The sequence below is a fragment of the Scyliorhinus torazame genome, chromosome 1 (genome assembly GCF_047496885.1).
Source record: "Scyliorhinus torazame isolate Kashiwa2021f chromosome 1, sScyTor2.1, whole genome shotgun sequence".
Taxonomy (NCBI): Eukaryota; Metazoa; Chordata; class Chondrichthyes; order Carcharhiniformes; family Scyliorhinidae; genus Scyliorhinus; species Scyliorhinus torazame.
This window is the reverse complement of record NC_092707.1, coordinates 229,376,244-229,394,938: the sequence shown is the minus strand read 5'-3', so window position 1 is coordinate 229,394,938 and position 18,695 is coordinate 229,376,244. Positions and strand designations below refer to the sequence as shown.

Sequence of the window (18,695 nt, the reverse complement as noted above, 5' to 3'; positions counted from 1 at the left end):
TGACAATCCTCGGCACTATCAGCAACTATGCCAATCTTCGTGTCACCCGCAAACTTACTAATCAGACCATCCACATTTTCCTCCAGATCATGGGCAAAATTCTCCGTTATCGGCAGAAAGTCCGCCGATCGGCGCAAAAAACGGCGCAAATCCGACTTGCGTCACGTCGGAAAAATGGGTTGAAAGTCTCCGGCCCGAAATGGGCTAGCAGCGATGTAACGGGATCCGCGCTTGCGCACGTGGGTCACGCCGTGCAGCGTCATACGCGCCGCACGGCATGACGGCTCATAAGGCCGCGCTGCTCCCCCCCACCCGACCAGAACACCCGACCGGAACACCCGACTGGATGGCTGGCCGCCGCTCAGCCCCGAGGTTCGAGTCACGGGATGTGGAGGCGCTCCTGGACGCGGTGGAGCAGAGGAGGGACGCCCTGCATCCCGGGCACGGCCGCAGAGTTGCCCCACGCCACAGCCGGCGTCTGTGGAGGGAAGTGGCAGAGGCCGTCACCGCTGCGGCCCTGACACCACGGACAGGCACCCAGTGCCACAAGAAGGTGAACGTCCTCGTCAGAGCAGGCAGGGTGAGCCTCCCATATCCCCCTCCCCTATATCCCCCATATCCCCCCTCCCCCATATCCCCCATATCCCCCCGCCCCCATATACCCCCCTCCCCATATCCCCCCTTCCCCCATATCCCCCTGCCCCATATCCCCTCCTCCCCATATCCCCCCTCCCCATATCCCCCCTCCCCCATATCCTCCATATCCCCCCTCCCCCATATCCCCCCTCCCCCATATCCCCCCTCCCCCATATCCCCTCCCCCATATCCCCCCTCCACCATATCCCCCCTCCCCATATCCCCCTCCCCATATCCCCCATATCCCCCTCCCCCATATCCCCATATCCCCCCTCCCCCCATACCCCCCTCCCCCATATCCCTCCCTCCCCCATATCCCCCCTCCCCCATAGCCCCCCTCCCCCATATCCCACCTCCCCCATATCCCCCCTCCCCCATATCCCCCCTCCCCATATCCCCCCTTCCACCATATCACCCCTCCCCCATATCCCCCATATTCCCCCTCCCCCATATCCCCCTCCCCCATATCCCCTTCCCCCATATCCCACCTCCCCCCATATCCCCCCTCCCCCATATCCCCCCTCCCCATATCCCCCATATCCCCCCTCCCCATATCCCCCCTCCTCCATATCCCCCTCCCCCATAGCCCCCTCCCCCATATCCCCCCTCCCCCATATCCCCCCTCACCCATATCCCCCCTTCCCCCATATCCCCCCTTCCCCCATATCCCCCCTCCCCCATATCCCCCCCTCCCCCATATCCCCAAGTGAATCCAGCCCTAACCTTAACCTCTGCAATGCACGCGCAACCAATGGCGTGCATTCATATACCTGCCTAACAGTGTTGCCTTTTACACCTGCCACCCCCCCCCCCCCCCCCCACAGGAGAAGCGTGCACACAACAATAGGGAGCATGTGAGAACTGGAGGAGGCCCCGCTGATGAGAGGCCACTGACCGAACACCAGGAAAGGGCCCTGGAACTGGCTGGCGGACCTGACGACCGGGAGGTTGCTGATGCAGAGGTCGGGGGCGTACTAGCAAGTGAGCCACCGACAGCCCGTCCCCATATCCCCCCTCCCCTATATCCCCCTCCCCATATCACCTGATCATTGCCTGATGTCTAACCATGCATGCTTCATTGTGTATCGCAGGACCAAACATCCAGGCACCCATCCCCGCAGATGCAGACCGCCCGCAGGGTGTCCCTCAGAGGCCACGGGAGACGGAGAGACACGGACCCTCCAGCATGCGACGCCCGCAGGATGCCCCTCGCACACCACGGGAGACGGAGAGACACGGACCCTCCAGCATGCGATGCCCGCAGGATGCCCCTCGCACACCACGGGACACGGAGAGACACGGACCTTCCAGCATGCGACGCCCGCAGGATGCCCCTCGCACACCACGGGACACAGAGAGACATGGACCCTCCAGCATGCGATGCCCGCAGGATGCCCCTCGCACACCACGGGACACGGAGAGACACGGACCCTCCAGCATGCGACGCCCGCAGGATGCCCCTCGGAGGCCACGGGACACGGAGAGACCCGGACCCTCCAGCATGCGACGCCCGCAGGATGCCCCTCACACACCACGGGACACGGAGAGACCTGGAGCAACAGGGAGACGACACCCCCGTCACGTGCGGGAGCAACCACCCAGCGACGAGGGGGGCAGCCACAGGCCCCCGTCACATCCGAGCCAGGACACCACTACCCAGGACACCACTACCCAGGACACCACTACCCAGGACACCACTATCCGGGACACCACTACCCGGGACAGCACTGCCCAGGACACCCCTACCCGGGACAGCACTACCCAGGAAGACGAAATACCGGACAGTGACTCAGAGTGGATGCGTGGAGACGAACCCCACCGAACCCCAGAGTGGGACGAAGAGCACGACACAACGCCACTGCTGTCACCAACACCCTCCACCATCGCAGAAACACTCACCTCGGTTGGGCACTTTAGTGATGAGGCGTCTGGTACACTCACTGGTGCGCACAACACAGCCGTCCCGGTACAGCAGGTGGAGGTAGGAGCAGCAGAGGGGCCGGGCGGTCGGAGGGCAGCCCAGCCCAAGCGAACATCTGCCGCCCAGATGGATCCCGGGTTCCTGCAGTTACCACACCCACACATAGATCCGATGCAACCACTGACCCGGAGACGAGCGAAGAGGGTGACGTCCGGCTTGCGGCGGCTGCAGTCGCAGGTGGAGGACTCCACCCGCGTCCAGGAGCTGGGAGTGGTGCCGGTCATGCGTGCCACCCAGGCCGACACCGCACGGGTGGCGTCCGCGGTGGAGGCAATGGGTGCGACGGTGTCAGACATGGGGAACGGTTTGCGAGGCCTGGGGCTTTCCGTGCAGGCGGCGTCTGTGGCCCAGGACATGGCTGCCCTCTCACAGGAGGCCAAGAGCCAGTGCCAGCGCCAGATGGCAGAGGCGCACAACGCCATAGCCCAGTCTCTGCAGGCCATGGCCCAGTCTCAGCAGGCCATGGCCCAGTCTCTGCAGGCCATCGCTGAGGGCATCGGCGCCAGTGGCCATGTGCGAGCCGGCGTCGCACTGTCACAGACAGGGTTTGCCAACCCCCTGGGCTCCATGGCTGCAAACCTGCAGAACCCTGTCGATACCAGCACGGGCCTCCAGGACTGGCAGGGCCAGATGTCGGGGGGGCGTCGGATGGCTAGTCCGTTCGCATCCCCCACCCATGTAGAGGCCTGGGGGCCATCGGGCACCCCGAGGGAGGAGGAGGTGGTGTGGTCCGTCCCGGCTCCCCCTGTAGGGGAGGTCCCGGTACACCGCGACACCTCGGGCTCCCCCCCTTCCGCCCCAGGTGCATCGGGTGGGCAACGGGCAGGACAGGCTGGCAGCTCGCCATCCCAGTCGCCCGGGCCGCAGCCTGGCCCATCTAGGCCAGGACGCACCAGGAAACGGCCGCCAAAGGGATCCAGTGTTAGAGGGCAGGAATCACAGGAGTCCACCTCCAGTTCTGCTGTACCGTCTGGGGAACCACGTAGACGTAGTCAAAGGGCCCGTAAGGCCAAACAATTAGACACTGAGTAAGTTGGCACGGGTGCAGGGCACAGATGAGTTTTAGGGGCTAGGGCACGTGCATGAACTCCTTTGGTTATTAAAGTCAATGTTACACCTACAGAAGCTGCCTTTGTGCTCTGTCCAAAGCGTGCGGGGGTGTCATGTACGTTGAGCGCAAGTGTGTGTGTGAGGGGTGGTCTTACCTCAGCCCCAGGTGAGTCTGCCCCCTTCCCCCTGGGCCGCCATCAACATCCCCCGGGCAGAGGACGGGACCGTGCGCTGCAGTGTCACAGCCGCATGCAGAGATGGTCCGTGTGGATGGTGGTACTGTGGCCATGGGTCAGACATAGTCCAACGATGTGGAGCCAGGAGCTCACCGCAGGGCGGGTTGTCATCATCCTCCATGGCCTGCAATAGACACGTGTCCATCCGCAACTGTGTGAGCCCGGCCCGTTGTACCGCAGGTGGATCGGCAATGGGGGGGGGGTGGTATGCATGCGGGTGGGGTGGGTGGATGGGTGGGGGGTGTGGGTGGTCGGCTGTAGCCATGGTGTGCGGTCTGTGGCCATACTACCCGATTCCCACGCCCATCTAGTCAGTGAAGCGGGCGTCTATCAGTCTGTCCCGTGCCCGCTGGGCCAGCCGGTAACGGTGGACAGCCACCCGCCTGTGTCTACCCCGTCTGCCCTGACCATTACCCCCATCCCCCTCATCTGGGGAGGACTGCGCCTCTTCCTGCTGCTCCTCCACTCCACCCTCCTCTGCCTGCGGCACATCGCCCCTCTGCTGGGCTATGTTGTGCAGGACGCAGCACACCACAATGATGCGGCTGACCCTATCTGGCCAATACTGGAGGGCGCCCCCAGAGAGGTCCAGGCACCTGAAACGCATCTTCAGCACGCCAAAGCACCTATCACTCCCCTTGTCGCTACATGGGCATCATTGTAGCGGTTCTCCGCCTCATTGCGTGGCCTCCGTATAGGCGTCATCAGCCACGATCGCAATGGGTAGCCCCTGTCGCTCAGCAACCAGCCTCTCAGCCGGGGATGGCGTCCCTCGTACATGCCGGGGATGGATGACCGCGACAACATGTATGAGTCGTGTACACTGCCTGGGTAACGGGCGCAGACGTGCAGGATCATCATGCGGTGGTCGCAGACCACCTGTATGTTCATCGAATAGGTCCCCTTCCTATTGGTGAACACGGCCCTGTTATCTGCAGGTGGCCGCACGGCGACGTGCATCCCATCGATCGCGCCCTGGACCATGGGGAACCCGGCCACGGCAGAGAAGCCCACGGCCCGGGCATCTTGGCCGGCCCGGTCCACGGGGAAGCGGATGTAGCGGTGTGCCATGGCATATAGGGCATCTGTCACTGCCCGGATGCACTGATGCACCGATGTCTGCGATATGCCGGACAGGTCCCCACTCGGTGCCTGGAATGACCCCGTTGCATAAAAGTTCAGGGCCACTGTAACCTTGACGGACACGGGGAGAGGGTGTCCCCGGCCAGTGCCACACGGTGACAGGTGTGCCAGCAGGTGGCAGATGTGTGCCACGGTTTCCCGCCTCATCCGGAGTCTCCTCCTGCATTCCCGGTCCGTGAGGTCCTGGTATGACTGCCGGGGCAGGTACACACGGGGCGCCCTTGGGTGCCTCCGTTGCCGTGGGGCCGCGACGTCCTCCTCCCCCTCCTCGTCCTGTCGGTCAGGTGTCCCTCCAGCCTGGGCGGCTGCCGCCTGCCCCTCTGCGGCAGCCTGCGCCGCCTCTCTGGCACGCTCCTCCTCCTCATCCAGGGCAACATAGACATTAGCGGCTGCCACCACGGCGGCCAACATCGCTGGATGATCGGAAAACATGACGGCCTGGTGGGGGGGCGGGGGGGGAACGACGACATGTCATCATTGCCCATATCCCCTCCTCCCCCCAGCCAGGTGGCATGGACCGCATGGGTCCAACTGTTGGAGGCTGGCACCTGGCCAGGGGGACCAACTCACTTGCCCTCGCATCCCCCTCCCCGGCACGGACCCCCCATCCCCCTCCTCGGCACAGACCCCCCATCCCCGTTCCCGGCACGGACCCCCCAGCCCCCTCCCCGGCACGGACACCCCCCAACTTCCACCCCGGCACGGACCCCAACCTCCTCCCCGGAACGGACCCCCCATCCCCCTCCCCGGCACGGACCCCCCCCAACCTCCTCCCCGGCACGGACCCCCCAACCTCCTCCCCGGCACGGACCCCCCCAACCTCCACCCCGGCACTGACCCCAACCTCCTCCCCGGAACGGACCCCCCATCCCCCTCCCCGGCACGGACCCCCCCCAACCTCCTCCCCGGCACGGACCCCCCAACCTCCTCCCCGGCACGGACCCCCCCAACCTCCACCCCGGCACTGACCCCAACCTCCTGCCCGGAACGGACCCCCCATCCCCCTCCCCGGCACGGAAGCCCCCTCAACCTCCTCCCCGGAACGGACCCCCCATCCCCCTCCCCGGCACGGACCACCCCCAAACTCCACCCCGGCACGGACCCGCCCATCCCCCTCCCCGGCACGGACCCCCCCCCAACCACCTCCCTGGCACGGACCCCCCATCCCCCTCCCCGGCACGGACACCCCCCCCCAACCTCCTCCCCGGCACGGACCCCCCACCCCCCTCCCCGGCACGGACCCCACCCAACCTCCACCCCGGCACGGACCCCCCCATCCCCCTCCCCGGCACGGACCCCCCATAACCTCCTCCCCGGCACGGACCCCCCCCAACCTCCACCCCGGCACGGACCCCCCCCATCCCCCTCCCCGACACGGACCCCCCCAACCTCCACCCCAGCACGGACCCCAACCTCCTCCCCGGAACGGACCCCCCATCCCCCTCCCTGGCACGGACCCCCCCCCCCCAGCATCCTCCCCGGCACAGACCCCCCATCCCCCTCCCCAGCACAGACCCCCCCCAACCTCCACCCCGGCATGGACCCCAACCTCCTCCCCGGAACAGACCCCCCATCCCCCTCCCCGGCACGGACCCCCCCCCCCACCTCCTCACCGGCACGGACCCCCCACCCCCTCCCCGGCACGGACCCCCACCCAACCTCCTCCCCTGCACGGACCCCCCATCCCCCTCCCCGGCACAGACCCCCCCAACCTCCACCCCGGCACGGACCCCAACCTCCTCCCCGGAACGGACCCACCATCCCCCTCCCCGGCACGGACCCCCCCCCCCAACCTCCTCACAGGCACGGACCCCTACCTCCTCCCCGGCACGGACCCCGCCCAACCTCCTCCCCGGCACGGACCCCCCATCACCCTCCCCGGCACGGACCACCCCCAACCTCCACCCCGGCACGGACCCCCCCCCCATCCCCCTCCCCGGCATGGACCCCGCCCAACCTCCACCCCAGCACGGACCCCAACCTCCTCCCCGGAACGGACCCCCCCCCCAACCTCCACCCCGGCATGGACCCCAACCTCCACCCCGGCACGGACTTCCCCATCCCCCTCCACGGCACGGACCCCCCCCAACCTCCACCCCGGCACGGATCCCAACCTCCTCCCCGGAACGGACCCCCAATCCCCCTCCCCGGCATGGACCCCCCCCAACCTCCTCCCCGGCACGGACCCCCCATCCCCCTCCCCGGCACGGATCCCCCCCCAACCTCCTCCCCGGCACGGACCCCCCATCCCGCTCCCCGGCACGGACCCCCCCAACCTCCACCCCGGCACGGACCCCCCCAATCCCCCTCCCCGGCACGGACCCCCCCCCACCTCCACCCCGGCACGAACCCCAACCTCCTCTCCGGAACGGACCCCCATCCCCCTCCCCGGCACGGACCCCCCCATCCCCCTCCCCGGCACGGACCCCCCCATCCCCCTCCCCGGCACAGACCCCCCTCCCGGCACTCCCCCGGAGCCCAGCCCACTCTAACCACCCCCCCCCCCGCCGCACACACACACACACACACACACAACCCTAGACACACCTCTCCTCAGGCAATCAGTCTGCGGCCACGCCATCGCCTGCCCAGAGCCAACCCCCCAGGCCGTCACTCACCTCCACGCTGGTCGGCGTGACCCTGGAGCACAGGGTCACGCCGATGAAAAGGAGGTTTAATTTACGTCGCGTGAACGGTCATCACGTCGACGGGACTTCGGCCCATACGGAAGGGAGAATATCGGCAGGCTGAAAATCGGCTGCCTTGCGCAGACCCGTGACATTCTCCGGCGGCAGCGGCGCCATTAACGCCCCGCCGACTTTTCTCCCTTCGGAGACTTCGGCAACCGGCGGGGGCGGGATTCACGGCGGCCAAGGGCCATTCTCCGACCCGCTGGGGGTTCGGAGAATGACGCCCCACGTCTTTTGGGGCTTGTGGGAGGAAACCGGAGCACCCAGAGAAAACCCACGCAGACACGGGGAGAAAGTGCAGACTCCACACAGACAGTGACCCAAGCCAGGAATTGAACCTGGGACCCTGGCGCTGTGAAGCATCAGTGCTAACCACTGTGCTACTGTGCTGCAATGAGAGGAGAGGGGAAACATACATACGAAGATGATGCTGCTGCCCCAACCTCCTCATAATACCCACATAATCCACCCATTTTCTGAAGGTAATTGTTGGCTGGGGTCCGACAGGCTATTCCAGAAGCACATCTATCAGGCTTTCATGCTTCTCTTTGGTGGGAGCAGCTAACCCCTGTAACAGTAGAGCACTGTATGCTTACCCTGCCTTTCCCCGAGTGTACTTGCAGCCTTGCATTAAGATAAGCCCTGTCTTTACTCCAGTCCTTGGCAGCTGGGATACATACCCCATCAGTGAAATTATACAAAGCCCCATAGTTCATGTAGTTATGTTCTTCTGGCGTTTGCTGTGACTTCAGCGGTGCATCAGCAATCTTTTGTGCTTGTAATCGCCTGAGGTTACCAGTGTCCCGAGCCCCCAGAGTCAAAGTACCCACTGTTGTTCCATCCCTTTGTATGTTTGATGTGAAAGTTTTAAAACAGAATAACATGGTCATCACCAGGTGTTAGGCTCTGGCCTACTCATTTCTTTTCCTGTGTGTCGAAGACGTCCTGTTATTCAGGGGTCAATAGTTGTGTAGTTTTTATAATCTTACTGTTTCTATTTTGTCAAGTTCATGCCTGTGCTGCTGTTGTTTTTTTAATAATAATCTTTATTGTCACAAGTAGGCTCACATTAACACTACAATGAAGTTACTGTGAAAGGCCCCTAGTCACCACATTCCGGCGCCTGTTCGGGTACACAGAGGGAGAATTCAGAATGTCCAAATTACCTAACAGCACGTCTTTCGGGACGTGTGGGAGGAAACCGGAGCACCCGGAGCAAACCCACGCAGACATGGGTAGAACATGCAGACTCCACACAGACAGTGACCCAAACTGGGAATCGAACCTGGGACCCTGGTGCTGTGAAGCAACAGTGCTATCCACTGTGCTACCATGCTGCCCGTTTGTATTCAAGCGTAATGTGCTCGCGCTTGCATGGCGATCCACCTAAATATAATCCAGACTGCGGTTAGCACCACTATCACTCATATTCCCCCACACATTCCATTCTCCAGGGTGTTCCGCCATTCTGATATGGCTCAACCAAGACAATTATATGGCCCACCAGCTGGTCTCCATATGCATTACCTCTGGTTCAACGTCATTCCCTTGATTATATTTTTAAAATTGGGACCACTGTTTCCACCGGCTCCTCCCATTCATATCAACACGTGCACAGGTATCACTGGTCATGATGATATCGTATGGTCCGATCCACTTTGGGGCAAACTCTGTTTGTTCAGGGTTGACCCGTACCAAAACTTTACCACCTATTTGTGGTATATATTGGTTGGTCTTACCCCGTCCTTGGATTTCTAAGTCTCGTGTTGTCTGCTGATCCCTCACGTCTTGTCATAAATCCTTTCAATGTAAACCTAGCTGTTTTACGTATGGCCTAATTCTGTGGCCTCCCCGCCCACTATAATATTTTCGGGGAGTTTCATAGCCCTTTCTGTCATACGTTCGAAAAGGGTCAGGCCATAACTTTTGAAAAGAAAGATTTGTTAAATACATTCCCATTTGTTAGCTGTTTGAATCCAATCACTTAAACTGTGATCTCAAACTCAGGATATCAGAGAGAAAACATTAGAGCTTGAATCAAACGACACATGAACAGAGGAACCTAGCACTTCACTTCTTTGACCAAAATGAATTACGTCAGCGTCCTGTGGTTTCTGTTCTCAACTTCCATGGGTTTGTAATTAAGAACTCAAGGTTAACTCCCCAGAAAGATAAACCTTAGTAAATGTAGTCTAAAAAAACAACAACACAATAATATTCATTTCATTTCATTTCACAACTGTGCAAACATCTGCATAAAACATACAGATTCTCACAGCTAGTAACTTGCAAACAGTTAACCATTAGCCTTCTCTCACAACTACAGATTCTTAAAGAGTCAAGAGTAAATTCCCAATCGCTTGGTTAAAATACTTAGCAAGATCCTCCATGCTCCTTGTAATTGGGATCATGGATACCTGGCTCCAGGGTGACCAAGGAGGGGAACTCAACATCCAGGGGTATTCAATATTCAGGAAAAATAGAAGGAAAGGAAAGGGAAGTGGGGTAGTGTTGCTGGTTAAAGAAGAGAGTAATGCAATAGTGAGGAATGACATTAGCCTGGACATGTGGAGTCTGTATGGGTGGAGTTGGGGCAAAAAACATTAGTGGGAGTTGTATACAGACCACCAAATGGTAGTGTGAGGTTGGGAAAGGCATCAATCAGGAAATTAGGGCAACAGCAGTTATTGTGGGTGACTTCAATCTGCATTGAAGGGGGGCGGGGGGGGGGTCCTGAGATGAGACCCCTTAAAACCAGATAGCTAGGATAACACTAGATTGGCTTTACATAGTTTATTGAAGATTGAAACTAATCATAGAAAGTACATCCAGTAATCATTATTAGCCATTAAACATGTATTCTTAAAACATAGCAGTAAAAAGCATTTAATCTCCTGCTAATAATAGTGGCTGCAATGTATGATGGGATTTAAGCTAGCTAACTTGACTACATTCCTAGAACAGACAAATCAGACAGAAATAATGTGGTCAGCAATAACACAGCCAGCTCAATAAGCAGTTCTTATCAGTAGCCCCAGAATCCTACGCTCAGACAGACAATAGTACGAGCAGGAACCACACTGAGATAAGAGAAATGAAAGTTGGGGAGAGCAAGAGACAGCGGATGTGAGTGTTTTGAAAAACAACAGATGGCCAAGGAACAGGATGGGGCTGAATCATGAGGCTGAACACGCAGTCACCATGCAGCCTAAAGTAAAATCAATTGGTCAAGGTAGAATCTACAGCTACAAGGATTGGATTGCATCAAATTGGGTTGGCTGCTGATTTTTGGAAATTGGATAACTGTTGAAGCTAAAGCAATGTAAAGCAGAGTAGTTTTGGCGTTTATAAATATCACTCTCCCTCGTACGTTGAAACAAGCTTGGAATGTAAAGCCGTCTTAACCAGAGATGCAGGCCGGGATTCTCCGAGCCTCCGTGCCGCAATTGCACTCAGCGTGGGGGTGGAGAATCGGCGTCAGACCCGTGATCAGGTCCGATGCCGCTCACACGATTCTCTGGGGCCTGGAGAATCACCTCCAATCGTGCATGCGCGGTCGACGCAGCGCCGGTCGGGGGCCATTGATAGAGGTCCCCTCAGCAATTCTCTGCTGACAACTGGTCAAGTTCTCGCCGGCGTGGTTCACTCATGGTTCCACCTGGCGTGAGCTCGGAGGGGTAGTTGTGGACTCAGTCCACGGCTGCCCTGGTGGGGGGTGGGAGGATCAGCCACCGGGGAGGGGGGCCTCCAGGATGGCCAAGCTCGCAATCAGGGGCCACCGATGCCAGCGGGTGCGCGCGATCACGGGGGGACCTATATTGTCGGTGCCAGCCCACGGTGTGGGTCTGCATGTTGTGTGGGGCCGCCGCCACAGGCGCCCGCCGCGCGAATGCGTGGATCCGTGGCCGGAAGTGCAAGGCCCCTTATCGGCAGCACACCACGGCCATGCTAGCCTCCTGCAAAACGGAGAATCACTCTGAACTTTCTCCAGGAAAGTCCAGAGTGATTCATGGCCATTATTTCACAGGCATGGGGACATAGCCCCACTATCAGAGAATTCCGCCCGCTGTCTTTGTATAAGCTGAACTGCAATTAGATGGAGGAAATCCCCCACTTAAAATCCAGCTTAATATTCAGTCTTTGAAAAGGCTCCTACCTGCTTATTGATTGGGCTAATCGAACTGGTAGCAATGCGATAGAGGAGGATTTCCTGGAATGTATAAGGGATGGTTTTCTTGACCAATATGCCAAGGAACCAACTAGAGAAAAGGCCATCCTATACAGGGTATTATGCAATGAGAGAGGATTAATTAGCTAAGTTGTGGTGCGAGATCCTTTAGGGAAGAGTGACCATAATGTGGTAGAGTTCTTCATTAAGATTGAGAGTTAAGTCTAGGACTAGGGTTCTGAAGTTAAAAAAAGCTAACTTTGATTGTATGAGACATGCATTGGCTAGGATAAGCTGGCAAAGGATACTTACGGGTTTGAGTGTGGATAGGCAATGGCAGACATTTAAAGTACACATGGATAAACTTCAACAATTGTACCTCCCTGTCTGGCACAAGAGGAAGACAAGGAAGGTGGCTCAACCATGGCTAACAATGGAAATCAGGGATAGTGTTAAATTGGCCAGATAAAGCAGCAAGTCTGAGGACTGGGAGAAATTTAAAATTCAGCAGCGTAGGACAAAGTGTTTAATTCGGAAGGAGAAAATATAATACGAGAGTAAGCTTGAAGAAAACATAAAAACTGACTGCAAATGCTTGTATAGATATGTGAAGATAAAAAGACCGGTAAAGACAAATGTCCCTTACAGTTAGAATCAGATGAATTTAGAATGGGCAACAAAGTGATGGCGGACCAGTTGAACAATTACTTTGGATCCGTCTTCACTATGGAGGACACAAATAACCTTCCAGAAATACGAGGGGACAGAGGGTCTAGCATGAAGGAGGAACTGAAGGAAATCCTTATTAGTCAGGAAATTGTATTGGGGAAATTGTTGGGATTAAAACTCGATAAGTCCCCAGGGCCTGATGCTCTGCATCCCAGAGTGCTTAAGGAAGTAGCTCTAGAAATAGTGGGTGCATTGGTGATCATTTTCAAGCATTTTGTAGACTCTGGAAGAGTTCCAATGTATTGGAGGGTAGCTAATGTAACCCCACTTTTTAAAAAAGGAGGGAGTAGGGAAAACTGGGAATTATGGACCAGTTAGCCTGACATCAGTGGTGGGCAAAATGCTGGAGTCAATTGTTAAGGATGAAATAACTGTGGATTTGGAAAGTGAGGACAGGATCAGCCCAAGTCAGCATGGATTCACTAAAGGGAAATCATGCTTGACAAATCTTCTGTAATTTGTTGAGGATGTTACTAGCAGAGTGGACAAGGGTGAACCAGTAGATGTTGTGTATCTGGACTTTCAAAAGGCTTTCCCACACAAGAGATTAGTGAGCAAAATTAAAGCTCATGGTATTGGGGCAATATATTAACATGAATGGAGAACTGGTTGGCAGACAGGAAGCAGAGAGTGGGAATAAAGGGGTCCTTTTCAGAGTGGCAGGCCGTGACTAGTGGGGTACCCCAGGGTTCAGTGCTGGGATTCCAGATGTTCACAATATACATTAATGATTTGGACGAGGGAATTGCATGCAATATCTCTAAATTTTCAGACAACAGTAAGCTGGGTGGAAGTGTGTGCTGAGGGGAGGATGCAAAGAGGCTGAAGGGTGACTTGGACAGGTTGGCTGAGTGGGCAAGTACTTGGCAAATGCAATATAATGTGGGTAAATGTGAGGTTATCCACTTTGGTGGCAAAAACAGTAAGTCAGGTTATTATCTGACTGGTGGCAGTTTAGGAAAAGGGAAAGTGCAACTGGGTGTCATGGTGGAACAGTCACTGAAGGTTGGAATTCAGGTACAGCAGGTGGTGAGGAAAGCTAATGGCATGCTGGCCTTCATAGTAAGAGGGTTTTAGTACAGGAGCAGGGATGTCTCGCTGCAGTTATACAGGGCCTTGGTGAGGCCACACCTCGAGTATTGTGTGCAGTTTTGGTCTCCTAGTTTGAGGAGGACATTCTTGTTATTGAGGGTGTCCAGCGAAGGTTCACCAGACTAATTATCGGGATGGCAGCACTGACCTATGAAGAAAGATTGGTTCGACTGGGCTTGTACTCACTGGAGTTTAGAAGAATGAGAGAGGATCTCATAGAAACATATAAAATCCTGATGGGACTGGACTGGACAGGCTAGATGCGGGAAGAATGTCCCCAATGTTGGGGACGTCCAGAACCAGGGGTCACAGCCTAAGAATAAGGGGTCAGCCATTCAGGACTGAGGTGGGAAAGAGGGGGCGGGATTCTCCGACCCCCTGCCGGGTCGGAGAATCGCCGGGGGCTGGTGTGAATCCCGCCCCCACCGGTTGCCGAGTTCTCCGGCACTGGAGATTCGGCGGGGGCGGTAATCGCGCCACGCCGGTTGGCGGGCCCCCCCCGGCGATTCTCCGGCTCGGATGGGCCGAAGTCCCGCTGCTGGAATGCCTGTCCCACCGGCGAGGATTAAACCACCTCTCTTACCGGCGGGACAAGGCGGCGCAGGGTGTCTCCAGGGTCCTGGGAGGGGCACGGGGCGATCTGGCCCCGTGGGGTGCCCCCACAGTGGCCTGGCCCGCGATCGGGGCCCACCGATCCGCGGGCGGGCCTGTGTTGTGGGGGCACTCTTTTCCTTCCGACTTCGCCATGGTCTTCACCATGGCGGAGGGGGAAGAAACCCCCTTCACTGCGCATGCGCGGGGATGCCGTGAGCGGCCGCTGATGCTCCCGCGCATGCGCCGCCCGGCAATGTCATTTCCGCGCCAGCTGGCGGGGCACCAAAGGCCTTTCCCGACAGCTGGCGGAAATCAGTCCAGCACGGGCCTAGCCCCTCAAGGTTAAGGCTCGGCCGCTCAAGATGCGGAGAATTCCGCACCTTTGGGGCGGCGCGATGCCGGACTGATTTGCGCCATTTTTGGCGCCGGTCAGCAGACATCGCGCCGATTATGGAGAATTTCGCATTAGGGTTGTGAACATGTGGAATTCTCTACCACAGAAAGCTGTTGGGGCCGGGTCATTGGCTGTATTCAAGAGGGAGCTGGATGTGGTCCTTGCAGCTAAAGGGATCAAATGGTATGGAGAGAGAGCGGGAGTGGGATACTGAATTTGCATCATCATATTGAATGGTGGTGCAGGCTCAAAGGGCCGAATTGCCCACCTCTGCACCTATTTTCTATGTTTCTATGTTTCCTTCATTACAAAACCTAAATTATTTATTTTATTTATTTCACGTCATTTCAGTCAATTCCCACTGACTGATTTAGTAGGCATCAGTTATTCTTCGTGGACTTAAAAATCTCAAACGCATCCTCACCCAAACACAATGAAATTCTCACATTAGTACCAAATTCCTCCAGACTATGCTTGGAATTTTCCCATTTAACTGGTCTTGTTGAATTCCCATAAATTCACAATTAAACCTTTTATAAATGAACATAGACCAATACATAATCATTTTTCAGGCGATTTTAAACAAATAAACTGTCTGCTGAAAGGGTTAATTTTCTTACAGAAATTAAACAGGCGGAGAGTGGGTGGAGAAACCTGGCACGCGATTGTGTCCCTTTACGTAAGTTAAAACATTATGCTTGAATTTCTTTCCTCTATCCTTTCTTTAAACTGATTTCAATTTCCAATGTTTCAGTGCTTGTAAAAAAAATCTTACTTGTTTTTTCAAATTGGATCGCTGCCAAGCTTATCTCGGACGACTTGAATGGCTTCATCTCAAACTCTAATCTTGTAAAGTTGAAACAATCTGTACTTCATTTTAATATTTGTTCCGTTTTATTTTTACTTTATTCCTTTACTATATTCTATTTACTTTATTCCTTTTTTTCTCGGTTAGCTGGGGTGTCCATCACGCAGTTAGGGAGAGCTGTCATCCCCAGATATTTCTGAAAAAGCTTATTGGGCTTTTCCAGCCCTTTTTACCGTGCAGCTCTACTGAAATCCAACCCGCTTTCACATTTTATGAATTAGGTTGCAATACTTCTGGTGAGGAGAAGGGACATTATAACTCACCCTCCTCATTCGTCAATGAACCCGAGGTCTGTCTTTTTTTATTTAGCTTCATTTGATTTTTCTTTTTGACATATCTATTTTATGGAAACGGTGATTGAAGATCTAAACATTGTGCAAATTCAGGACGTCCCCTCACAAGAACACTCAGTGAATTTCAAATCAGATTTAATCATCTTATCAATAAGCTTTTGTTCAGGTTGCCAAATGGTATATGAGGAACCACTCCTGTCCCCATTTGAGCTTTGCTTTTTTGTTTCACAGGCCAGGCTTGGATAGGATTAGAACCGTTTTGTAATCTACTCTCAGATGTCCCCTTTAAGTCCAGCGCAACTTGTGGTAGACCGCCCTCGGCCTACTGTCCGGTCACACGTTTGTCATCCTTCGCACAGCCCCATGATAAATATCCTTAAAACACATTAAGCAATGTCTGACATCGCCTAAATGAACTACCTACCACCACTTGACTATTGGTCAGAATCTGTTCACAGGTTTGGGATCTGTCGGTCGCTCCCAGTTCCAGGATAAGTTTAATAGTACTGACTTTGAGTAAATGTACTCATCCCGTATTCCATTGGTATCAAATATCGATTGAATCCTGCTAACTATGCCATCTGTTAGCGGGAAAGAATCCTGGAAGAATCAGTCCACACTTAGGTCTGCTCCAAAAGGCGAACAATTTATTGATTACGCTGGCAGGAGGTAAGCTGCTGGGAACTCCATGCGCTTCTTCGCTGAACAAAGGGAAATCATTGATATTAATACATTTTCAAACAGTTACTCAGCCCACTTTTGCTGGACACCGAGCCAATCCAAGGTGGCGCCGAAGCGAGGTGACTTCTTGCAAGCAGTGCCCAGCTTCTAATTCTATCTTTTACTCTCGTTCTATGCTTCTAAAACTTCATTCTAACTCTTTTAAACTCTCTAACAATGTTCTTCCCTGCTGCCATCAGACTTTTGAATGGACCTAACTTGTATTAAGTTGATCTTTTCTCTACACCTTGCTATAACTGTAACATTATATTCTGCAGTCTCTCCTTCCTTCCCTATGTACGGTATGCATTGTTTGTACAGCAAGCAAGAAACAATACTTCTCACTGTACACTAATACATGTGACAATAATAAATCAAATCAAATAAATCAAATCAAAAGATTATAGATTAGATATAGATCCAATGATGGGGCTGCATGATCAACTCATGGACAGGCAGAGGATTCGTAATGATGTTATCCAAATCCTTACCAACTGCCCCTTGGGTTTCACAATAGCTCGCAAGCTTGAGACGTCCTCATTTTGACCTTGTTAGCTGGTTCCATTGTTCGGAGACAACTAACTTCCTGTCGTAATCTTGTCTAGCTGCAGAATGGGTCATTGTGGGTGTCTGTGTAAGATGAGTTGCTGCATGAATGTGGTCAAGTAAACCCCATGATGCCTCTGCAACTTGTTATCCTCCATTTTGACTAGGATTTGTACATTCTTAGTTTATTGCAAACAGTGAGTATTGAATATAAATATAACATATAATACAGGTGCCTCTGCCCTGGGAACTCACCCCAACATAACCTTTGATTATCCTGTATCCATGGGCATGATTTTCCCACTGCATTGTGTCCTGCGCCAATCCAGGTGTGCCAGGTGAATCGTGGGAGAGACCCAAATCGAGGTTTGTGCCCGAACCATTTTGCAGCTCACTTGGCACACTCTCGATAGCGAGTTCACAAAAATGTCATGACGGTCATTAAGCCTCATTTGCATTCATTCCAATCTCATTAGCGAGATTGAAGTCAAATGCATCATCCTCCCGGAATTGCACTACTCCACAGCGAGAAGTCACATGGGCATGGTTTAATACTCCTTTTCCAAAATGTGAAGCTGCTGCAATGGCTACTGAGGGTAAGTGAGGAGGTGAGTAGCCATTTCCATTTACCAGCAGGAGGTCAAGGGCACCAGAGCTACTGCCCCATTGCTCAGGGGAGGAGGGGTGGTGGTTGAGGTTAATCGGGGGACTTATTTTGGGGTTGCCCCTGGGTCTGGGGGATGAGGAGCTTTGTGTCTGTGAGGCCTTCAAGCCATCTTTAAATATTGAGGAGACCATACCAGGGGCAACCACAGCTGCAGCCTTTGTCCTACCAAACTCTTCCCTGCTGTGGCTTCTCTCAGGAAAGTCAATTTCACTCCCTTTGACTGTGAGCAACCTCTAGCTTCACAGCTGAGACTATTTCAAATGAGGAATTAGCCTTGTTAGTTGTGAGAGCACTTCACACTCCTCAACTCTTAAGTTCCTCCTCAAAATAAGAGATGCCATGTCCGAGATGATTAGTGGACTAGATGTCCTGCAACCTTTTATGCCTGAACAGTGTGCATGAGCTCTAAGAGCATCAGCAAAATAGAAACAGCTGCCAACAATCAAACACTAAAGAGCAGGGCTTCACCACTGTGGATCTTCTCGCAGCCAAAGGGTGTAGATGAGCGGACAGCTAAGCACAGCCTCCCTAATGTTGCTGCCAGAGGTCTGGGGTCTGGGGGTTCCTGATCTGCCTGGGGGTGAGAGTGCAGAGCGTGGTTGCAGCACAACTGGCTCTCTGGGTGGCACTCTGAGAGAAGGCGGGAAAGTCATGGTTAGGACGGGGGAGATCCAGGGGATTTGCGGGTCCTTGGATGGAAGCCCTAACTGATTATCGGTCACTCTCCTTCTCCAATTCCTTCCAGATAGAGAAATGTTTGCCGGTGTAGATCCCGCGGAAGCTGTCCTCTCTGTGCTTGTTGCAGTCGAAGCGGACAGGCGGCGAAGATGGCAACAAGGCAATCGCAGGCTGGAGGCGGGACCACATGTGCAAGGGGCTGCCGCACAG

At 55.2% G+C, this 18,695-nt stretch overlaps 1 long non-coding RNA gene across 1 annotated transcript in view; it reads right to left on the bottom strand.

The window, feature by feature from the left end:
- Positions 1 to 16,488, bottom strand: part of LOC140430190 (uncharacterized) — a 49,344-nt gene extending 32,856 nt beyond the window's left edge. Inside the window, exon 1 of the long non-coding RNA XR_011949363.1 lies at positions 16,299 to 16,488. This is a non-coding gene — a long non-coding RNA (uncharacterized lncRNA). The remainder of the gene's footprint in view (positions 1 to 16,298) is intronic.
- Positions 16,489 to 18,695: the final 2,207 nt, after the last annotated feature.